The following is a 25,433-nucleotide window of genomic DNA, read 5'->3' on the forward strand; positions in this document are numbered from 1 at the left end:
GCAAAGCACCCAACTAAGTGGGCCGAACCCCAGGGTCCAGAAACAGTGTCTGCAGGTGACACCACAGCTTCTTCCGCTGTTGTGCGTGCACGCCAATCCCCTGTCCACGGAGAATGCGAAGGTGCCTCCCGCCCTGCATGTGTCGTTGCACACTCTCAACTAGCACCATCAGCAAGCACGTCCATGTCCTTGTCTGTATTCTCCATACAGAATACTGGCCCCCATAAAATGCTCCATACAGGATACTGGCCCCCATCTAACGCTCCATACAGGATACTGGCCCTCATCTAACGCTCCATACAGGATACTGGCCTCCATATAACGCTCCATACAAGATACTGGTCCCCATAAAACGCTCCATACAGGATACTGGCCCCCATATAACGCTCCATGCAGGATACTGGCCCCCATATAACTCTCCATGCAGAATACTGGCCCCCATATAACGCTCCATGCAGGATACTGGTCACTATATAACGCTCCATACAGGATACTGGTCCCCATATAATGCTCCATACAGGATATGGGACCCATATAACGCTACTTCCCCCCCTTTTAATGCCCCATGCAGTATGTCACACACACCCCTTTTAATGCCCCATGCAGGATGTCACTTCCCCCCCTTTTAATGCCCCATGCAGGATGTCACCCTCTCCTTTTAATGCCCTATGCAGGATGTCACACAAACCCCCCTTCCTCCCTTATAATGCCTCATGCCTCCATACTTTAAAAAAAAAATCAAATACTCACCTCACTTCTTGTCACCTGCTGCTGCTGCTGCTCTGGGCTCCAGCATCGCCGGCGTCTTCCCTCTCTGTGCTGTGACGGCTCAGGAGAGAGCGTGGTGAAAAGACGTCACCGCGCCCTCTGACCTGAGACGTCACAATGCAGCTGCTGCGGAAGATGCAGGACCTGCTGCGGGGGCACGGGGAGAGGTAAGTATTGTGCCGGCTGCCGGGGCCCTGAGCAAGCAGTGGGGGGCGGGTGCTGACACCGACACCGCACCGCTCACGGGTCCCATAGCACGCCGGGGTGCCCGACGGCGAGTGGGCCCCCCCCTGCTCAGGTCAATCAGGGTTGCCCCCACATTCTACAGCTCCTGCACCTCTTCCTCCTCCTCTTCAGCCTCCATCGCCGAAATGACCATATCAGTCAGAAGCTGGAAGCACTGCAGCACTGCCTCGGCCAAGCGGCAACAGGCTGTGCTGAAGTTAATATGCTTAGGTGACAAACTGCACATCGCTGAAGAGTTGTGGACAGCTCTGAAAGAGCAGGCAGATCTGTGGCTGACACCGCTGACTCTACAGCCAGGCATGGTCTTGTGTGACTATGGCCGGAACCTGGTGGCAGCTCTGAGGCGAGCTCACACACGTACCATGCCTGGCCCATGTGCTTAACCTCGTGGTTCAGCAGTTTCTCAAAACCTACCCGGATCTGCTTGTCAAAGTACGCTGCGTGTGTGCCCATTTTAGAAAGTCATCTACAGCTTCCACCACCCTTGTCGTGCTTCAGCAGTGTTTGCAGGTGCCAGCTCACCAACTGGTGTGCGATGTCCTCTCGCATTGGAACTCTACATTGCAGATGTTGGGAAGGATTTTGTCACGGGTGTGTCGCCACGAAGATCGTCACGATTACACAGCTTGACTTCTCGCAGCTGACTTTTTAGTGCTTTGTGTTTTTCGGCAGTGAGGGAGTTAATTCTCTCTCTCTCTGTGCTAGACGAGGTCCATCCTCGCCCAGCTGCAATCAATGCTGCTGTAGTGAGACTCCTTCAAATGCCTGCTGGTCTGTTAGGGAAGTGTCGGTGAAAGCATTTCATGCAGACTAACAGAGCGGATCGTGGTATTTGGAGTTTCAGAGATAAGTGTATTCGGAGAGTTTTTTCCCTTCCTCGCTTTATCATTTATCTCCTTTCCCGTTGGTGTTCCCTCTGTTGTAGTTGTGTAGTTTTTGTATGCAAGGTGGTTTTGCTTTTTCCCTTGTACTGTCTCGTTCGTCTAAGTACTGTGTGTGGGCATATTATTACTTGTCCCCTTTTGTTGTGATCGGGGTCCTTCTCAGGACTAGATTACTTAGGTGCAGGGATCCTCAGGAGGTAGGGGTTACGCTGGCGGCCTGGACCTCTGTACCTTTAACAGTACCTCCAGGTTGAGGGATTAGTCAGGGCCCCAGCTTAGGGTCAGCTTAGGCCCCCTACCTCCAGTATACAGAGACAGCGTGACAGATTTGTGAGCAGGAGAGGGCAGTTGTTGACTACCAGCATCAACAAGGCCGTCGATATTCAAGTCAGACTCCACAAATAAGACCTCAGGAGTGGACATAGATGTCAGACATCTGTACCATTCTCCAAAGCTTTGAGGACTCCACCAAGATGGTGAGCGGCGATGACACCATAATTAGCGTCACCATCCCGCTTCTCTGTCTTCTGAAATGATCTCTGCTCACAATCAAAGAGGATGCATTGCAGGCAGAGCACGATGAGATGGAGCAAGGAACCATACAGGGTGATTACGCACAGCCCAGCCTCATCTCATCCCAGCATGGATTGGATGACAATGAGGAAGTGGAGGAGGAGGAAGAACAGAAGCTAGTTTCATGCACTATAGACGGTACTACCTGCACAACTGTAACATCCCTGGCGGCGTGCTTGCATGGTGCACCACCCCCCACCATGCAAGACCGCAATCTTACCTGTCAGTCCATGCTGCACTCTTTGTTTCAGTTCTTGCTGTGTCCATGTCTCTTGTCTGATTGCTTAGGGCGTCGGAGCGGCTTTCTGCTTGTTTCTTATAGCTACCGTGTGCACAGTCCTAATGCATCCCCAGCCTATTGCTGTGAGTCACTGGATACTTAAACCCCCTCCACCCAGTAGGAGGTGCCTGAGCAACACTTTCACTCAGTTTGTCTTTTGCAACTGAGGTGCCAGGTCCTGTCCTGACTTTAGTCTGTCCGCCACCCTGGGGGCTGAGTACCCAGGGCTTTTTCCTGTACCTGTGTCTTCTAGTCTGTTTCCGCCACCCTGGGGGCCAAGTACCCAGGGCCGCTACCTGTATCTCTGACTTCTAGTCTGTTTTCGCCACCCTGGGGGCTGAGTTCCCAGGCTCATTCCTGTATCTTGTTCCCGGTTCAGTTCCTGTCTGAACAGTGTCCTAGCCCATTACTTGTTTCTCTCAATGTCCAAACCTTCCCTTTGCCTGCAGTGTCTGAACCTGCACCTAACTCCAACTCGTTGTCTCTGTACTTCTGTTTGTGAGTTTTGTGTCCACTCGCTACTTCATTGTAAGTACCTTGTGTGTATCTGGTTCTGTTTGTCTCCTTTCCCTGCCTCCGTATCTACCTCCTGTGTTCTAACCATCTTCCTGTATTTTCCAGTCTGTTCCATGTGAACAGAGCCCTGTCCTGTCTGCCTTCACCTTCTGCTCTGTTCTGCTCTGCTTGTTCACCGCTCCGGCAGTTCCGCTCTGCTCCGCTTGTTTACCGCACCTGCGGTTCTGTTCTGCTCTGCTTGATCACCGCTCTGGCGGTTCCGCTTTGCTTCGCTCGTTTACCGCACCTGCGGTTCTGCTCCTCTCTGCTTGTTCTCCGCACCTGCGGTTTTGCTCCGCTCTGCTTGTTCGCCGCACCTGCAGTTTTGCTCCGCTCTGCTTGTTCACCGCACCTGCGGTTTTGCTCCGCTCTGCTTGCTCACCGCACCTGCGGTTTTGCTCTGCTCTGCTTGCTCACCACACCTGCAGTTTTGCTCCGCTCTGCTTGTTCTCCGCACCTGCGGTTTTGCTCCGCTCTGCTTGTTCTCCGCACCTGCGGTTTTGCTCCGCTCTGCTTGTTCACTGCACCTGCGGTTTTGCTCCGCTCTGCTTGTTCACCGCACCTGCGGTTTTGCTCTGCTCTGCTTGCTCACCGCAACTGCGGTTTTGCTCCACTCTGCTTGCTCACCGCACCTGCGGTTTTGCTCCGCTCTGCTTGTTCTCCGCACCTGCGGTTTTGCTCCGCTCTGCTTGCTCACCGCACCTGCGGTTTTGCTCTGCTCTGCTTGCTCACCACACCTGCAGTTTTGCTCCGCTCTGCTTGTTCTCCGCACCTGCGGTTTTGCTCCGCTCTGCTTGTTCTCCGCACCTGCGGTTTTGCTCCGCTCTGCTTGTTCACTGCACCTGCGGTTTTGCTCCGCTCTGCTTGTTCACCGCACCTGCGGTTTTGCTCTGCTCTGCTTGCTCACCGCAACTGCGGTTTTGCTCCACTCTGCTTGCTCACCGCACCTGCGGTTTTGCTCCGCTCTGCTTGTTCTCCGCACCTGCGGTTTTGCTCCGCTCTGCTTGTTCTCCGCACCTGCGGTTTTGCTCCGCTCTGCTTGTTCACCGCACCTGCGGTTTTGCTCTGCTCTGCTTGTTCACCGCACCTGCGGTTTTGCTCCGCACTGCTTGTTCACCGCTCCTGCAGTTTTGCTCCGCTCTGCTTGTTCACCGCACCTGCGGTTTTGCTCCGCTCTGCTTGTTCACCGCTCCTGCGGTTTTGCTCTGCTAGTCCACCGCACCTGCGGCTCTGTTCCTGTATCCCAGTCTGTACTGGTCCCTATCCAGCCTGCGTTCATACCTCCCAGTATCTGCCTGTCTGCATTCCAGCTGTGCCTGTCAGCATCCGCCTGTCTGCATACCAGCCGCGCCTGCCAGTACCCACCTGCCTTCATACCAGCCGTGCCTGCTAAGTATCCACCTGCTGTCATACCAGCCGTGACTGCCAGTACCCACCTGTCTGCATACCAGCTAACCTGCCTGTTCCTGCATTCCCCGGTGTGGGTAAACAGCTGTGACCGGGGTCTGACCTGGAGTAGCACCTGGTCCCTCTGCTCGGTTCCTCCCTGGTTCACGGAGTCGACTGAGCCTCCGTGCGACCTTGGTCGGATCGGGTTGATACTTAGTTACGCCCCTCCAGGCACTCCTCGGTTCATGGTACAGTGGGATCACTAATCATGCTCACGCCAGTCAGTCCGGGCGCGAGCGTAACAACAACTGTCATACCGTCTGTTCAGCGTGGATGGCCTGAGGACAGGGAGGAGGAGGTGGATGAGGAGGAGAGTATGGTCAGTTGTCCTCTTGGTGAGGACACGGAAGTCTTGCCTGTTAGCAGTCTGGCACACATGGCTGTGTTTATGTTACGCTGCTTTTCCCGTGACCCTCGCGTTGTCCAAATTTTGGGTGACAGTCATTACTGGTTGGTGACACTTCTAGGCCCACTCTACAAGGAGAACTTTCTCTCTCTTAGGCTGTGTGCCCACGATGCGTTTTTAATTCGCTTCCGCAGCGTTTTTTCAGCTGCGGAAACGCATTAAAAACGCATGGTAGAAGGGCAGCAATGTTCCCCAATGATAATCCGCATGTGCTGTGCACATGCTGCGGAAATTTCCGCTGCGGATTATCATTGCGGGAAAAAAAAGCACTACCAATTATTTTGCGGAAGCGCTGCATTTTCGCTGTCATTGACTTGCATTAGAACGCGCCAATTCTGCAAGATTGCATCTGTACTTGCGTAATTGGCGCGTTCTAATGTGCGGATGGTACCCGGGTGTGGAGAAGAGAAGACTCTCATCCACACCCAGGTACCATCGAAACTGTAAAAACCAGAATAAAATAAAAAATAAAGATTATATTCACCTTCCGACGGCCCCCGGTCTCCTTCCCTGTGCTTGCGGGCAGGACTGAAGGACCTGTGGTGACGTCACAGTCATGTGATGGCAGGTCTTTCAGTGCAGTGTCCCGCGATCAGCTGGCAGCCAGGAAGGAGCGCAGCAACACACGCCGGGCCATCGGAAGGTAAGTATAGGTTTATTTTTTTATTTTTAACCATTCTCTCGGGTCACACTATATAAATCCATGCTGTTTGCATGGATTTATATAGTGTGACCTAGTTGTCAAGCATTTTCCAAGTGATGCTAAAATCGCTATGAAAGCGCTTGACAATCCGCATGCGGAAACGCAAGTGAATCCGCATGTATTCCGCAGTAAAAATGCATGTACAATCCACATGCGTTTTTTTCTGCCAGGGAGATGCAGAAATGCTGCAGAAATTTTCTGCTTCATTTCTGCATCGTGGCCACGCCGGACAGGCCTAATAAATGGGGCAGAACCAGAATGCCCTTGTTGCGGAATTATTAAAAAAAATTCCCATCTGAAAACGCTGGCGGCAGAGTTCACAGTTTGTTGGACAACCAAGGAGTACAGGCGAGAGAGACACAAATGCAATCCAGCAGACGCAGGGGAACACTGTCTAAGTTCTGGGACAGTTTTCTCAGACCCTCCCATCGCACAGGCTCTGAGGCGCGGGGTACTCTCACAAGGAGTGGAAAGTTCCGGAAGATGCTGAGGGAGTACCTTGTTGACCGTACCACCGTCCTTCATGATTCCTCTGTGCCTTATAATTATTGGGTATCCAAGCTGGACACGTGGAAAGAACTAGCTCTTTACGACTTGGAGGTCCTGGGCTGCCCTGCTGCTAGCTTTTTATCAGAGCGGGTTTTTAGTGCCGCTGGTGGAATTATAACCGATAAGCGCATCCGCCTGTCAACTGAAAATGCTGACAGGCTGACTCTTATAAAAATGAATAAGGGCTGGATTGGGCCAGACTTCTCAACACCACCGACAGCAGCGTAACATAAACTCAAATACAGTGTCTTTTTTTGGGATGTCTAACTCTATTCCCATGCACCTCTGTCTTCACACCCAGACATGGGCAGACGCTTCCAGATTTTGTCTATTTGCTCTTGTCCTCCTCCTTCTCCTCACCCTCCACCACCATATCTACCATATCACCATATCTACATCTCTTGCAAGGGGTATTGGAGGGCCTCCAATTTTTTGGCAGCCATTGCATTCACTGCATAGGCAAACAGTATGGGAGTCCCACTTCCTAATAATGGGAACATTTTTTTTATGAGGCCCTCCGACCTCTATGTCTCTTTCAAGGGGCATTGGAGTGCCTCCAAATTTTTGGCAGCTGTTGCATTCACTGCATAGGCAAACAGTATGGGAGACCCACTGCCTAATAATGGGAACATTGTTTTTTAGGAGGCCCTCCAACCTCTACGTCTCTTGCAAGGGACATTGGAGTCCCTCCAATTTGTTGGCAGCCATTGCATTCACTGCATAGGCAAACACTATGGGAGACCCACTTCCTAATAATGGGAACATTTTTTTCAGGAGGTCCTCCGACCTCTACATCTTTTGCAAGGGGCATTGGAGTTCCTCCAAAGTTTTGGCAGCTGTTGCATTCACTGCATAGGCAAACAATATGGGAGACCCACTTACTAATAATGAGAACATTTTTTTCAGGAGGCCATCCGACCTCTACGCCTCTTTCAAGAGACATTGGAGTTCCTCCAATTTGTTGGCAGCCATTGCATTCACTGCATAGGCAACAGTATGGGAGACCCACTTCCTAATGATGGGAACATTTTTTTCATGAGGCCCTCCAACCTCTACATCTCTTGCCAGGGACATTGGAGTGCCTCCAAATTTTTGGCAGCCGTTGCATTCACTGCATAGGCAAACAGTATGGAAGACCCACTTCCTAATAATGGGAACACTGTTTTCAGGAGGCCCTCCGACCTTTACGTCTCTTGCTAGGGGCATTGGAGCTCCTCCAAATTTTTGGCAGCCGTTGCAGTCACTGCATAAGCTATAACAGTATGGGAGACCCACTCCTTTCTAGTGGGAACACGTTGTTACTGTGGCCCAGCTCTATGTGTCTTTAAATTGTTATTGGGGTATTTACTTAATTTTGGCAGTCGTTGGACTCACTGCATACCCTATAACTGTATAGCAGCCCCGCTCCTTTCTAATGGGAACATGTCATTACTGATGCCCAGCTCTATGTGTCTTTAAATTGGTATTGGGATTTTTCCTAAATTTTGGCATCCATTGGACTCACTGCATACCCTATAACTGTAATAGCAGACCCGCTCCTTTCTAATGGGAACATGTTGTTACTGAGGCCCACCTCTGTGTCTTTAAATTGTTATTGTTTTTTTCCAAAATTTTGGCAGCCCTTGCAGTCACTGCATGGGCATTACCACTATAGGAGACCCACTCTTTTATAATGGGAACATTATTTTAACTGAGACCCTCCTCTGTCTCTTCAAAGGGGTATTGGGGTGCGTCCAAATTTTTGGCAGCCCTTGCAATCACTGCATACCCAATAACAGTATAGGAGACCCACTCTTTAATAATGGGAACAACAAAGCATAGCTGACTGCTGGTCCTTTAAGAATAGTAAGTGCCGCCTGATGGCCCTATAAAAATAGTGTTTGTGACTTTCAAAGTCCATCCTTAATAAACAAGATGTGTCTGATCATGTCTCACACACCACATGGCAAGATAAGGTAGTAAAATGTTAAAATGACATTTACTGGTGAATGTATTTTTCACCGTTGAAAGCAATGCAGAAGTGCAAAAACACATCAAAAACGCTACGTGTGAACATAGCCCAAGGTGTGGAGGAGCATTTTTGTTTTTGTATATTTATTTTGCCTTATATAAAAGTCACTACCCTGGAAAGGATGTTCCTTAACACTTTTCCCAGGAAAATCCATTTTGGTTTAGTTTTTGTATGTTTTATTGTGAGCCCGTAAAAGTGGCGTAATACCTCTGACAATATTGTTGACAGCAGTGACCTGGGAGTCAGAGATTCTTCCAGGGGTCTTCCCCATGCTGTTCCCATGTCATTTGACCACTGTTCCCATCGATTTTGGCAATTTTTAGGCCCTCTGCAGACCGCCGGGGGGAGGGGCTGCCGGAAAAATGCTCGAGCTTCCCATAGACTTACATTGGGCTCGTTGCGCGGATCGAGCACCCGAGCATTCCAATTTGCTCGACCTGATCAACGAGTACCTGAACATTTTAATGCTCGCTCATCACTAGTAACAGCAATTAGCTGGAAAAATTATGGAGTTATCAGGTTTTAACCCCTTCACGTCGCAGCCCTTTTTCCGTGTTTGCGCTTTCGTTTTTTGCTCCCCTTCTTCCCAGAGTCATAACTTTTTTATTTTTCCGTCAATATGGCCATGTGAGGGCTTGTTGTTTGTGGGACGAGTTGTAATTTTGAACAACACCATTGGTTTCACCATATCGTGTACTGGAAAACTGGAAAAAAAATTCCAAGTGCGGTGCAATTGCAAAAAAAAGTGCAATTCCATAATGTTCTTTTGGAGTTTTTTTTTACCATGCTTACTAAACACTAAAACTGACCTGCAATTATGATTCCCTGGGTCATTACGAGTTTGTAGATACCAAATATGCATAGGTTATTTTTAATTTGAGTGGGGTGAAAAAAATTCCAAAGTTTGTTAAAAAAAAAGAAATGCCGCCATTTTCCGAGACCCATAGCGCCTCCATTTTTCGTGATCTGTGGCCGGGTGAAGGATTATTTTTTGCGTTCTGAGTTGACATTTTTTATTAATACCATTTTGGTGTAGATACAATCTTTTGTTCGCCAGTTATTTCATTTTATTGCAATGTCGCGACAACCAAAATTTTTATTTTTTTTCTTGTTACGCCATTTAGCGATTGGATTCATTATTTTTTATATTGATAAATCGGGCGATTCTGAACGTGGCGATACCAAATATGTGTATATGTGATTTTTTTTTATTGCTTTATTTTAAATGGGGCGAAGGGGGGTGATTTTAACTTTTATATTTTTTTAATTTTTTTTTATATTTGTAAAAACATTTTTTTTCTACTTTTTACTTGCTTCAATGGCCTCCATGGGAGACTAGAAGCTGCTATCTTCCGATCGCCTGTGTTACACATAGCAGGGTTTCAGTCGGGCGGGTGCTCATAGCAGATCGGCTATGACAACCACAGGGGTCTCCTGCAGACCCTGGGTTGTCATGCCAATCCATCGGCGACCCACGATCATGTGACGGGGACACCGATGGGCGGAGCCAGTGACGCGCTTCCGACGCGGTCATGTTAAATGCCGCTGTCAGAGTTCGACAGCGGCACTTAACATGTTAACATCCGCGGGTGGATCACGATTCCACCAGCGGCTGTTAGGGGCACATGTCAGCTGTACAGATCAGCTGTCATGTGCCGGAAAAGATGCAGGCTCAGCGCCGGAGCCCGCACCAAAGGGAGAGACACGACATGTGCTGTACATTTACTGTGCATGTTGTGAAGGGGTTAATAGTAATCTGATAATGTCTAAACACCTTTTTGCTACAGATCTTAAAAAAATGCAGAACCGAAGGTAAACTGAGACTACTGCCCGGTGCCCGATGCTTCAGTGAGACCTATGCCCAGATTACCCTCATCATTAAAAAAATGTTTGCACCACCATCGGCAGCATCTATCACGGGCAGGGAGCGGTCGGTCTCCTGTTGCTCCACTGCTGGAAATAGAGAGATGCGGACTAGCTGCGCGCAAGGAAGCCAACGTTGCCTTCTCTATGATGCAGCCTGTGCAATGACGTACTCACGCTGGCTGCATCATTCAGCATGTACAAGCTGGCATTGCCTGGTAAGAAGAGGAAGTATGCAGAGCAATGGGATCGCCAGGAGAGGTACGTTTTTGTTTTTTTTTGGGGGGGGGTGAGAGACTGAAAAGTGTGATGATGAATTGGGGGTGAGAGGGTATGTGCACACGATGCAGAAATGAAGCAGAAAATTTCTGCATCATTTCTGCATCTCCCTGGCAGAAAAAACGCATGCAGATTGTGCATGCGTTTTTCCTGCAGAATACATGCGGATCCACATGCAGATTCACATGCGTTTCCGCATGCAGATTGACAAGCGCTTTGCAGGCGATTTTAGCATCACCTGGAAAGTGCTTGACAACTAGGTCACACTATATAAATCCATGCAAACAGCATGGATTTATATAGTGTGACCCGAGAGAGTGTATATACTTACCTCCGATGGCCCGCGCTGTCCTGCTTTACAAAGTTCCCGGCTGCCGGCAACTTTGAATTGAAAGACCTGCCGACGTCAGCGTCACGTGACCCGTCACATGACTCTGACGTCAGCGCAGGTCCTGCAACTCACTGCAAGTGCCGGGAACCAAGCGGGAGCGCTGCGCAGGCCGACAGAAGGTAAGAATACATTTATTTTTTATTTTATTCTTTTTTTACAGCTTTTTTAATGGTACCTGGGTGTGGATGAGACTCTCCTCTTCTCCACACTCGGGTACCATCCGCACATTAGAACGCACCAATAGCGCAAGTACAGATGCTGTCTTGCGGAATTGGCGCGTTCTAATGCAAGTCAATGGCGGCGAAATCGCCGCGTTTCCGCAAAATTAATTGACATGCTGCGGATTTTTGACCGCAGCGTTCACGCTGCGGAAAAATCCGCATCATGGGCACAGCACATGCGGATTTCCATTGGGGAACATTGCTTCCCTTCTACCATGCGTTTTTCATGCGTTTCCGCGGCGTTTACGCAACTGCAAAAACGCCGCGGAAACGCATGAAATACGCATCGTGTGAACTCAGCCAGAGGGAGCAAATAGTGTGATGATGAATTGGGGGTGGGTTTGAGAGAGACTAAACAGTATAATTAATTGGAGATGGAAGGATGGTAGAGAGAGCACAGAGTGTTATAATGAATTGAGGGAGGGGGGAACAGTGGAGGATTATCAATTTATATTTTGGATGATGGGTTGCACAATGGGTAATTATACACTAATGGTGGGTGCATGTCTGTATTTTGTAATGCGGGTTGGGAGATTCTTTTTTTAAGAAACAAATGTAATATATATGTGACCTTTTTATTTTCATGGGCGCTGTGATCAGTGCGGCAAACTCTTCAGTGACCACATCACGGCTTTAGAACGTCTCCAAGAAGGTTTGACAAGATGGAGAAGAAACAAAGAAACTGGCTGTAATCAGATGAGACGTCAGCGGTAAGTTCCTGGCTGCAAACTTTTGATTTTGTATCTGCACCATACAAAGGTGTCTGTTTACAAGAATGACCTGCGGCACTAAACTACCACTGATCGGTAAACCATTATCGATCGGCGTTTGTTTAACCCCTTAATGACCGCCAATATGCCTTTTCATGGTGGCAGTTAAGGGTACGTATTCCAGCGCTGCTGTTTAACAGCGCTGATTAATAAGAGTGTAGCGCCCCCAGCGTCAGAAAATCTCCGGGGTCTCAGCTACCAGCGGTAGCTGAGATCCTGAAGAACATGATCAGGGCCGGTTTTTACTGTCCCCTGTCACGGGATCACCTTTATTCACCGAATAACAGCGATCACAAAAAAAAGGCTGATTTAAAATGAATATCTCTCTCCTCTGATATGATCTAACATATCAGAAAGGAGAGAAATGGGGTCCCCGAGCCCTCCATGGTACCTTAGACACCAGATCCGCGATCCCCCTGCCCTCCTCCTTCTGATGAAAGAAAATTGGTGGGTGCATGCACAGTGCCAAGATCTGCCTCCCTGCACCCGGCAACAGCAGGGATTTTTCTCATTGGCTGATGGCTTTTGATTACTGTGATAGGGTCTATCACAGTGATCAAAAGCCCCCAATAATAGTTTCAGTAAATCTCCTAAACCTCATTGATCACCCCCCACACACACCTTCTGTGTCATCCTCCTTGTCAAATTAATTTATTTTTTTTTATATTTTTTTTTTATTCTTTGCAGTTAGGGTTACTTAGGATTGTGGTAAAATTTCTTCGACAAGACTTGCGTTTATTTGTGGACAAAAAAATGGAAATTTGGCAAAAATTTTGCAATATTCAAACTTTCAATTCTTATGCCCTAAAATCAGAGAGATATGTCACACAAAATAGTTAATAAATAACATTTCCCACATCTACTTTACATCAGCACAATTTTTTCAACAATTTTTTTTTTTTGTTAAGAAGTTGTAAGGGTGAAAATTTGTGCAACAGTAATGCAATTCAAATTTCTCTCCATTCTCCTCTCCTAGGCTGAAGATACGGATTTATACGGATAGGTAGGACCCTGCTGTAATTAAAACCGCTATGGGCTAATGAGTGGAGTGCTCAGTCAGAGAGGCTATATATAACTAACAAAAGACTGACCGTCACTTCCAAACAGAAAACTGGTGTGTACAGGTGCATACTAAGAGTAGCCATCTCTATACATAACTAATAAATAAAGTTGCACTCTGTAGCGCACCATGTTTATCATGTGACCTATCATATGACCTCCCCAAAATGTCTTATCCCATGATACATCGGGTGCTGGATGCCCCATGCACCCTAAACTGCCTGGGGCCCTGACTATCCTTAATCTGCCCCTGCTAAAAGGTAAAATGCTTAATTTGTGCGTAAAGGCAATTAACTGGAAAAATTATGGAATTATCAGGTTTTAATAGTAATCTGATAATGTTTAAACACCTTTTTGCTACAGATCCTGAAAAGATGCAGAACCAAAGGTAAACTGAGTCTTTGTAACACACTTGTTCTTCCCAACAGCGTTTGGATTAAAGATGAACTTTCCAAAGTTGATATTAATAAAGGAAAGCAGAGAATTACTTGTGATTGTGTCTCTATCTGGCTTTGATGCAGCATGAAGAATACAGAATGCTCCACCGTGCAAAGTCTCCAGCCTGAACAATAGACAGAAGCGCCACATGGATTTGTGGTAAAACTTGGAGAGAGAGTAGTCTGAATTGAGTTGGGAAACATTTGCCCTTTCCTCTCAGTCATTGAGCTGAAGCTGGCTAGCCGGGAGTCAATTCCAAACTTGACAACTTTGCATCTGTTGCAGCACAGTAAATCATGTGCTTGCTACTTCTTTTGCTCCCAAGTTGCTGCTGACCAGTGTTGATGGGAACACACTTGCTTGGATCAAGCAATGCTTTGTGAAAGCAGCACATGGCTCTTATCTCAGACCTTCCCCAAGGCTAGCTGAGGAGTAACTATAGTACTCAGTAAGGAGCCTCAGCACCGAGCTTCTCTCCACAAGACTGCCTGGTTTTATTATGGATATTTATACCTCATCCTGGTAGGATCCATCTAACATATGGCAACAACTTTTATCAAGAAAAGAGACGGCGCACAAGATGGTGAGTTCTTGTTATTGAATTATAATACTCAAAATAGTGAGTAAAATTAAAAATTGATTTGGCCAAAGCTGCAAAAAATATTCTACTCCTTGGTTCTGGATTGTACATGCATGCAAATTAGATTACATGACAACCAATGCATTTTTTTATAGCTGATTTTACTGTCTTGATTTTAGAGTAGGATTCCTCCAGAAACAATTCATTCAGACTCAGCTCAGTTGTGCTGCTTTTCCTTTCGACAGAATACACAATGTATTTTGTCAGGTTGGCTTGCAATCTAATATTTAAATTTTTACCTGTTCTCTCACAGGATAGACATTAAATTCCTTAAGCACATGCAGAACTTTAGCATTGAGCAAACTCCCCATTTCCAAGTACAATGATCTCTTTTTTTCAAAAGCTGACTGTTGTTCTCCAAGTGCATAATAGTAAGGAGTAAAATGCTAAATCCGAGCGTAACGGCAATTAGCTGGAGAAATTATGGAATTATGATATCAGGCCTAGCATGCCAATGTAAGGAAGCTTTTTTGCTGTGCAATGCTCCTCTGGGAAATTAATTATGCAAATTGTCTCTTCCGAAAGAAAAAGGACTAGAACTTTATGGCATCATCTATTGGAAGCAGCAATCCTACAAGTCACTATGGACCTTTTAACGAGCCTTGCAATATGACTTAGGATAAAAACCAAATCAGAATCTCAATTTGAAGACAGAGTGTTTCAGGCTACAGCCCCCTCATCAGAGGAAAATATGAGCTCTGAATTAGTAAGTGAGAGACTCTGGACTGAAGTCTAAGGAGTAACATTTCTTCTTATACAATATATGTTCATTCTACCTTTTGTGTCTCCCCCATTTCCTCATAGACTGTAAGCTTGCGAGAAGGGCCCTCACTCCTTTCGATATGAAATATGCTTATTCTGTATTGTCTGTGTAAGTTCCCCCTAAAATTTGTAAAGTGCTGCGGAATATGTTGGCGCTATAAAAATGAAAAATTATATTATTATTATTATTCTTGTGGAGAGTGACATACCGACTCTGCCATGCCAATGTAAGGAGGATTATTCGAAGTGCAAAGCACCTCTGGGAAATGAAATATGCAAATCTCCTCTTCAGAAAGGAAGAGGACTAGAACTCTATAGTGCCACCTGTTGGAAGCAGCAATACTACAAGTCATTATTGACCTTTTAACCAGTCTTGCAATATGACTTAGGATAAGAGCCAAATCAGAATCTCAATTTGCAGACACTGTGTTTCAGGGTAGTGCCCTTCATCAGTGCAAATATAATATCTGATTTGGCTAGGTGAGAGGTCCTGGACTGAGGTTTAAGGTTACAGCCCGAGTATCAGTATTTGGTCAGCATTTTTCCTCAGTATTTGTAAGCCAAAAACAGAATTGGCGCACTTTTTTTTATTATACCTTTTCTTGGATTGTTCGATTGCTCTGCACCGCAGGTTTCTATTCTGCAAGTGCCGGAAAGTGACAGTGACTCCCCGGCGCCTGCGCAATAGGAATCTGCAGTGCAGTGCACAGGCAGACGAGGCCGGGCTGAAGCAAAGTGCTCTCTATGTGAGCAGCGCATTGTGCATGCCCGGGAAGTCAGGGAGCACAGTGCACGTCACAGGGCCCTGTGACGTGCAGGAGAGGGGGGGAATATGATAATTAAGCATATAGGCAGGGATTTAGCAATCCTAGAAGTCAATAGTGACCCTTTAACGAGCCTTATCACGTGACTTAGGATAAGTTGGCTTTTTATCCTAAGTCGTGATAAGGCTTGTTAAAGGGTCACTATTGGCTTCTAGGATTGCTACTTCCTGTAGGTGGCACTAGAGTTCCAGTCCTCTTCCTCTCTGAAGAGACAATTTGCATATTTCCCAGAGGAGCATTGCGGCTTTAAAAGTCTCCTCACCTGACGTGCTTAACACGTCACTCTCCGCAAGGAGAAATATTACCCCTAGATAATAGTAATTTGATAATGTATAAATGCCTTTCTGCTACAAATTCTAAAAGAATGATGAACAAAAAAGTAAACTGAGTTTTTGTAAAACATTTGTTTTTTTCTACATCATTTGGATTAAATGTGAAGTCGATGTTAATAAAGGAAAGCCATGAATTACTTGTGATTGTGTCTCTTTCTGGCTTTGATGCAGCATGAAGAATACAGAATGCTCCACCGTGCAAAGTCTGCAGCCTAAACAATAGACAGAAGCGCTATGTGGATTTGTGGCAAAACTTGGAGAGAGAGTAGTCTGAATTGAGTTGGGAAACATTTGTACTTTCCTCTCAGTCATTGAGCTGAAGCTGGCTAGCCGTGAGTCAATTCCAAACTTGACAACTTTGCATCTGTGGCAGCCAGGGTCAGACTGGCCTGGCGGGGTAGCGGGGAAATCCCCGGTGGGCCGTCACTGAAGAGAGAGGGAAAATACATAAATATATATTTATGGCGGGGGGCCCTTCAAAACTATAGGGGTGCGTGCGAACGAAGCTCAGGACAGTAGCGGCCTGGTCACGGAGCAAGGGTCGCGTGCACGGCCTCGGGCCCTTTTGCTGCACTTGGCCGCACGCACAAAGCTCAACAGCCAGGAAGGGGGGAGAGCCGGGTCAGCGCGCACAGCTGCTGGCCCTTGTGAAACACCTGGGCGCACGCCCAGTGCTTAGCCGGGAAGGATAGCGCTTGGTATCACAGATCCTGGAAAAGTGCATTGATGGATTCCTCCACAAGACGCCCCCATAAACATTCACACATCTCCACCTTCCACCTCAGACCAGCAGAGGGAGCCCATTAGGGATATAAATAGGGAAGGTGGAGCCAGGCAGTTTAGTCTGTTGAGAGAGTTCCTGCAGAGTGAGACACAGAAACAGGTCAGTCTGCAGTGGAGCTCAGTGATTCAGCAGTTCCTCTGGAGAGTTCAGCAAGTACAGGTCTGAATGCAGAGTTGAGCTCAGTTGAGTTGTAGCTCAGAATAGTGAGCTTTAGGTGTGCCGGCGCCATAAGATCGGTGAAGCGCGGCAAGCTGCCGTTAGTGTGTATAGCCTAGTGAGGGCCCGAGTAGGCCGAAGGCGAGTGGAGAGTTAGTACATAGGGGGCAGAGGACCTTAACTAGCTCACCCCGAAGTATTTACCGGACACCGGGTCCGAAGCTTACCGGGATCTCTACGACCCAGTAAGGCATAACCGGAATCCCTGGAGAACTACAAGTCCCAGGATCGCTAAAGTGCTGATACGTAACAGAGCCGGGAGACACATAGGCCCCGCAAGCTGAGGAGCGTGTACACCAAGAAAAGGCCCTACCACAAGGTCAGCCAGCGCAGGAGAGAGACAAAGTTAGGCCTAGCTCCAGGCAGGTCAGAAACTTACTACGCAGAGGCAAGTAACAGGAGGCCCTACACCCGCTCATTGGGGAGGATCCTGACATGCACCCTTCACCCTACAGTGCTCCTGGACGTGCCTGCATTTCCATCAGTAAAAGGTACTGAAGTGACTATTGTGTCTGTCCCTGTTCTTGCCCTGATCCGGCTGGGTCTCGCCTGTCCTGCATCCCCTTTTCCGTACGCTGCCCTGAGGCCTAGCTCCACCTGTGGGGAGCTATACCATCGAGCTGCCTTATCATCGGCTTCAGTGGACTGCGCAGCGCTGGTGATTCTCACCAGAAGCCACAGGTGGCGTCACGAACTTTTATAAAATTAACAACTATCAACGCTTTTAAAGAGTGACCCCAGAGTACGGGCCCGGGAGCCGACCATCGCGACATCCCCAAGGCCAGGCTAAAGACCCGGGTACCCGAGTAAACCCCATCCCCCTGGGCGAGTCAGGGGGAGCGCGCACGGCCACGGGCTCTTTTGAAGTGCCTGGATACGTGCACAGCCCTAAACAGCGAGAGGGATCGTGTGCACGGCCGCATCACTTCTACAAGTGATGTCACACTGTATGCCTTGCACTGCTTACCGCTGTAGAAGAAACAAGCCAAGGTAGAGTAATAATATTAACACCCCTAATATTAGTATATATTTATATAAATATGTGTATATATTTGTCTGTGCATGTGTGTGTGTGTGTACACGTGAGCGTCTTCTCTGGGTGTGCATGCCTACATCTACGTGCGCGTTTGCATGTGCATTCCTGTGTGTGTGTAGTGTGCACATGTGTTTACGTGTGCATTTCAGTGTGTGTGTGCGCATGTATTTGTGTGTCTTTGCGTGCATGTGTGCGTGTCTGCACCTGCATGCGCGTCTGCAACCTGCGTGCATGTGTCTGCGCCTGCTTGCTTGTGTCTGTGCCTGTGTGCATGTGTCTGTGCATGTGTCTGCACCTGCGTGCATGTCTGAGTGTACATTTCTGTGTGCATATCTGTGTGTGCATGCATGCACGTGTCTGTGTGTGTGCATGTCTGCGTGTGTTTACGTGTGCATTTCTGTGTATATATGTGCGTGTCTGAGTGTTCATTTCTATGGGCGTATCTGCATGTGTATGTGTCTGCATGTCTGCATGTGTGTGTGTTTGCCTGTGCTGCGTGAGTCTGTGCATGACTGTGTTTGCATTTATGTGTGTGTGCATGTCTGCAAGTGTGTTTTCCTGCGCTGCGTGTGTATGTGCACACGCATGTGTGTCTGCATGTCTGTGTATGCATATGTGCGTATCTGCACACACATGTATGTGTGCATGTGTTTACATGCGCTTCTGCATGTCTGTGTGTCTTTGTGCAAGTCTGCGTGCTCTACCGAAGATTTATTATAATTGGGGAGAGATGGGGGTGAAATTTTAGAAGACAGTATGGGGAGAATGTGTGAAGAAACCAAATAGTGAATGGGTGCGGGAACAGAATGGGGAACAGGGATGTATGAGGAGACAGTATGGAGAGCGGGGGTGTGTGTGAGGAGACTATTGAGGGGAATGATGTGAGGAGACAACATGGGGGGAGTAAAGTGTGAGGGGACACAGAACAGAGACTGGGTAGTGGTGGGGAAGTATAGACATATGGCAGTATGGGGGGGACAATGTGAGCTCACAGCAAGGAGGGAACAGTATGCTGAGGAGGCGTAGTGTGATGAAGGGGCACAGTATAGAGACTGGGCCCTATAGGGGAGACACCGTGTGAGAGGACAGTCTGAAGAGGAGACCCAGTATAGAAAAGAGAGGACAGTGTGAAGGGCATGTACAATAAAAGTGGTAGAGTGTGGGGGTCATATTTTCTTTTTAGTTAATAATCTATACAGGGCCTTAGTGTAGGGCAGATATTTTTTATTCAGGAGCATTCTAATGACTATGCTGTTTTTAAGGGCACCCGTGTCAGGATGTGCTGCAAAAGACCGGAGAGGATCGAATTCTGCAGAGATGAGCTGTTCGATGAGAAAACTCACCATGGCGTCTGGACAAGATGGAGACGAAAAGAAAGAGAACGACTCTAATCAGAGAAGGCGTCTCAGGTAAGATACCTGGATGTAAATGTTTATTTGTGATACTGCCTGCGTCTCATCAGTACTGTACTTCCTGTAAAGTCCACAGTCTGATGATGACTGATAACAACAACTCCCACTATGTCCATTTTTAAGGACATACTGGGAGTTGTAGGTTCATGCTATACAACGGTATTTTGGGTTGAGCTGACATTACAATTGATGTACCATGTACTGATGGTGGTTCAGGTGATGTATTCATGTACTGATGTGTGTGTGCGCATGTCTGCGTGTTTGTGCGTGTCTGCATATATATCTGTGTATCTGGAAATCTGGAATTATATGTATTTTTGTGCGATGCATGTACGTAGCAGTGCATCTTTGCGTGAAAACACATTCATATGCTTGGGGCACATTTACTAAATCTATTACGGCTCTTTCACATGTGTTAGGGATTTCCCTTTGTCTTTCCATGTTTAAGAACAGACAAGTGAAATTTGCTAACCTTGTCATAACTGTCACCATTTGGTCCAGAAACCTTTGTTTGCAATTACAGAGGCCAGACGTTTTGTGTAGTACTTGACTAGGTTTGCACACACTGCAGCAGGGATCTTGGCCCACTCCTCCATACAGATCTTTCAGGTTTCGGATCTGTCGCTGGGCAACATTGAGTTTCAGCTCCCTCCAAAGATATTCTATTGGATTCAGGTCTGGAGACTGTCTAGGCCACTCCAGGACCTTGAAATACTTCTTACAGAGCCACTCCTTAGTTGCCCTGGCTGTGTGTTTCATTGTCATGCTGAAAGACCCAGCCACGGCACATCTTCAATGCTCTTACTGAGGAAAGGAGGTTGTTGGCCAAAATCTTGCTCTACATGACCCCATCCATCCTCCCTTCAATATGGTTGCAGTCGTCCTGTCCCATTTGCAGAAAAACACTCCCAAAGTATGATGTTTCCTCCACCATGCTTCATGGTTGGGACAGTGTTCTTGGGGTTCATTCTTCTTCTTCCTCCAAACACGGCGAATGGAGTTGATACCAAAAAGTTCTATTTTGGCCTCATCTGACCACATGACCTTCTCCCATGCCTCCTCTGGATCACCAACATGGTCATGTGCTGGTGTGAGCAGGAGGACCTTACGTGCACTACAGGATTTTAATCCATGACAGCGTAGTGTGTTGCTAATGGTAATGTTTGAGACTGTGGTCCCAGCTCTCTTCAGGCCATTGACCAGGTCCTCCCATGTAGTTCTGGGCTGATTCCTGACCTTTCTCAGAATCATCCTTACCCCACGAGGCAAGATTGACAGTTATCTTGTGTTTCTTCTATTTTAACAAAAAACACTTTGATATAGTTGATGTAGTGCAGTGCACATTACAGTTCTTTTGCCCACTGTATAGTTTACTAAAAGGCACACGTTTTAGTGAGAGAAGGTAAAAAATGAACAGGTAAAAAAAACAATCATGGTAGCTGTTGTGTGGGCCCCTGGAGTCAATTCCCCTGGTGCCCCAGTCTGACCCTAGTTGCAGCACAGTAATTGATGTACTTGCTATTTCTTTTGCTTTCAAGCAATGCTTTGTGAGAGCAGCACATGGCTCTTATCTCAGACCTTCCCCAAGACTAGCTGAGGAGTAACTATAGTACTCAGTAAGGAGCCTCAGCACCGAGCTTCTCTCCACAAGACTGCCTGGTTTTATTCTGGCTATTTATTCCTCATCCTGGTAGGATCCATTTAACATATGGCAACAACTTTTATCAAGAAATGAGACGGCGCACAAGATGGTGAGTTCTTGTTATTGAATTATAATGCTCAAAATAGTTAGTAAAATTAAAAACTGATTTGGCCAAACCTGCTAACCTTTGGTTCTGGATTGCACATGCATGCAAATTAGATTGCATGACAACCAATGCATTTTTTTTATCTGATTTTACTGTCTTGATTAGCGATGAACGGACCTGTGGAAGTTCGGGTTCTGGTTCCTGACCCAAACTTTAGTGCAAACTTTAATTCAGGTACCAGAACTGAACCCGAACATGAACCAGAACCCGAAACCCATTGAAAACAATGGAGACCCAAACTTTGGATCTTGGAAAAATATCTCTATCTCTCTCTTGTCCCCGGACTTCCCCCGGAACGCCGAACATTAATACAGACTTCCGGGTGAAGTCCGTGTTCGGAGTTTAGCACTGGACACTAACTGTCCGGGACGAACCCTGAATGGTTCACTCATCTCTCTTTTTTTTTCAAGAAACTAATGTACTATATATGTGACTTTTTTATTTCCAGGGGCACAGTGATCAGTGTGGGAAACTCTGAAGTGACCGCATCACTGCTTTAGGATGTCAACAAGAAGGTTTGACAGGATGGAGAAGAAACAAAGAAAATGTCTGTAATCAGACGAGACGTCAGTGGTAAGTTGCTGGCGGCAAATATTGATTCTGCATTTGTACCATACAAAGGTCTCTGTTCAGGGTCGGACTGGGGCACTGGGACACCGGAGAATTCTCCAGTGGGCCCGGGTCCTCGGCGGGCCCCCGAGCAGGACGCACAGGGGCCCGCTGGTTAACAAGGCCGCCGACCTACCAGTGGCCGGCAGCTGACGCAGGGGCGGACATACCGCTGGAGCTGCTGCACCGGGACCCAGAGGAGGCGACTAATGATGAGGGCAATCTGCCCTGCTTCTCGGACCCCCGGGGTCCTGGGGGCCCATGGCCAGATTGCTTTCATCATGTGCAGCGGGCAGGGAGCGATCCCTCCAGCTCCGCTGCTGACAGGAGAAAAATAGCAGAGCTGAGGGATCTGTCCAATGCTTCTTGCCCGGCGCTTCCTCCTTGACACAGGCTCGTGCGGCTTGATGACATCATCATGCAGCGGGCGCCTGGGTCAGAGAGAAAATTGCCAGCAACGAGGATGCTGCAGGAGAACGATCAGAGAGGTAAGTTGTTTTTTGTTTTCCTCTGGGGAGAGGAACAGGAAAATGAGGGGAGGTGAGGGAGAACAATGATGAGGATGGGGAGAGCAATGATGGGGAGGGTGGAGATGGGGAGAGCAATGATGAGAATGGGGAGAGCAATGATGAGGATGGTGGGGATGGAGAGAGCAATGAGGAGGATAGTGGGGCTGGGGAGAGCAGTGATGGGGCTGGGGAGAGCAATGATGGGGATGGGGAGAGCAATGATGAGGATGGGGAGAACAATGATGGGGATGGGGAGAGCAATGATGAGGATGGTGGGGATGGAGAGAGCAATGATGAGGATGGTGGGGATGGGGAGAGCAATGATGGGGCTGGGGAGAGCAATGATGGGGAGAGCAATGATGGGGATAGGGAGAGGAATTATGAGGATGGTGGGGATGGGGAGAGCAATGATGAGGATGGTGGGGATGGGGAGAGCAATGATGGGGTTGGGGAGAGCAATGATGGGGGAGAGCATTGATGTGGATGAGGAGAGCAAAATGGGGAGAGCAATGATGAGGATGGAGAGAGCAATGATGGGGATGGTAGGAGCAATGATGGGGATGGGGAGAGCAATGATGGGGAGAGCAATGATGAGGATGTAGACAGCAATGATGGGGATGGGAGAGCAATGATGAGGATGGGGAGAGCAATTATGAGGATGGGGAGAGCAATGATGGGGATGGGGAAAGCAATGAAGAGGATGGGGAGAGCAATGATGGGGATGGCGAGAGCAATGATGAGGATGGGGAGAGCAATGATGTGATGGGTAGAGCAATGATGGAGATGGGGAGAGCAATGATGGGGATGGGGAGAGCAAAGATGGAGGAGGTGGGGGAGAGCAATGATGGTGGGGAAGAGCAATGATGGTGATGGGGAGAACAATGTTGAAGGTGGGGGAGAGTACAATGATGGGGATGAGGGAGAGCAATGATGGAGGTGGGGGAAGAGCAATGGAGGAGGTAGGGGAGAGCAGTAATGTAGGTGGGGGAGAGCAATAATGGGGATGGGGAAAACAATGATGGAGGTGAGGGAGATAACAATGACGGAGGTGGCGGAGATATGACAATAGAAATATGAAGAAATCCGGCACCAAAGTAATATGTTCCAAAGTTTTATTCCAAAAAGTTCTTAGGTATAAAAACACAGACCAACATTTTTTTTTGGAGGTGGAGAGCTTAATCCAGCAAGGTCCCAGGACACTGGTTTATGCGTTTCAGGGCTATGTATGCCCCTTAATCATAACCTAGCTGTATGGCTGTGGCATGGGGATTTTAAACTAGCCGGGCAAACATGTCCCGCCTCCCTTGTCACATGACTTACAAAACCTCTGTATCAAACACATTTTAAAATGCCAATACAAAACACATATACAAGTTTAAAAGCAGATTACAATATTGTAACAAGATGCTATAAATGTGATTCGTGAACAGTTCAAATAGAGTAGAATCAAATCCGAGCATTTATTCAGGCCGGTGGGGTGGGCGGTCTCCATCATCAGAATCCAGTAGGTTTCCCGACTCAGGACTTTCTGTCTCCAAGCCCCACCTCTCCTAGGCTTATTGACTCTTTCTATTCCAAAGAATTGGAAACCCCTCAGATCTCCTCCATGTACTTGGAAAAAATACTTGGATACATTGGATGGATTAGAGGCTTCACCGTTCACTGAATCACGAAGATGTTCATTAATACGCTGTCGCTATTTCCTTGTAGTGCAGCCTATGTATGAAAGATTACAGACATTGCAGGTAATTATATAAATGACATATGAGCTACTGCAGTGGATAAAATTCTGAATTTTAAACATTTCTGGTTTCGCTATTTTCTGAAATTGTTTAGTATTCACTGCATATCTACATGTACCACACTTATTATTACCACATTTAAAAAACCCTTGTAGATAGCCATGTTCTATTTCCCAAACCTGCCATCACCAGACTTGGTGATAAAAGATTGGACAAAGTTGGAGCTTTCCTAGTTGAAAATAAGCAGCCTTCCTTCAGAATGTTATCTAGCAAATATTTTTTAATAATTAATTCAATCTGACTATATTCCTTACTGTATGTTGTTACAAATACCGTTTTTTAATTTTTTTTCTGTCTCTGCTGATTTTTACACTTGCCCACCGTATCTAACCGGGGAATTTTTTCCACTGATTTAATTGCTCTGGTAAGAGACCAGTCCTGATAACCTCTTTTTTTGAGTCTACTGCAGATATCATTTCTCTCCTGGATATAACATTCGTGGTCACTGCAGTTTCTTTTAGATCTATACATCTCACCCCTTGGAATATTAACCCTTACGTGTCTTGGATGACAAGAATCAGCTCTGAGGGTAGTATTTCCCATGGTTTCCTTACGAAAAGTCAATGTTTTTACTTTACCATCAGATACATTTGCAGAAATTTTTAAATCCAAAAAACTAATCTCTGCCTTACTGCACCTGTAAGTAAAAAAAAGATTGCAATTGTTGACATTAACATATTCCATAAATTGGGGAACATTGGCAACGTCTGTGGACCACAAAATGATCACATCGTCCATATAGCTAGCATAATGTGAAATACTGGACTGGAAAGGGTTGTCAGCTGAAAAAATACTTGACTCTTCCCACCAAGAAATGAACAAGTTAGCAAAAGACGGAGAAAATTTTGCGCCCATTGAGGCACCCTGGCATTGTAAAAAATATTTATTATCATACAGAAAATAGTTATGGTTTAATAGAAAGTCAAGTGCCAAACAAACAAAGGAAATCAAGTCCGGGGAATAATTCGAATATTTCTGCAACATCTCAGAGACCGCTTTTATTCCCAAGGCATGTGGAATACAAGAATAAAAGGATTCAATGTCACATGCAACCCATGTGTAGTTTTCCTCCCATACAACCTGTTCCAAAAGGGTTAACAAGTGATTTGTATCCTTTCTATAGCCTGGACAAATTTGTACCACCAAAGAGAGAGTCCACCCATTCGGACAAATGTTCACTGTAAGACCCTATCCCAGAGACTATAGGTCTCATGGGTGGGGGGAACCTCCCCTTATGCAGTTTAGGTACCGAGT

The sequence above is a fragment of the Phyllobates terribilis genome, unplaced genomic scaffold (genome assembly GCF_046119375.1).
Source record: "Phyllobates terribilis strain yellow unplaced genomic scaffold, ASM4611937v1 Scaffold_1__5_contigs__length_1240528914, whole genome shotgun sequence".
Lineage (NCBI taxonomy): Eukaryota > Metazoa > Chordata > Amphibia > Anura > Dendrobatidae > Phyllobates > Phyllobates terribilis.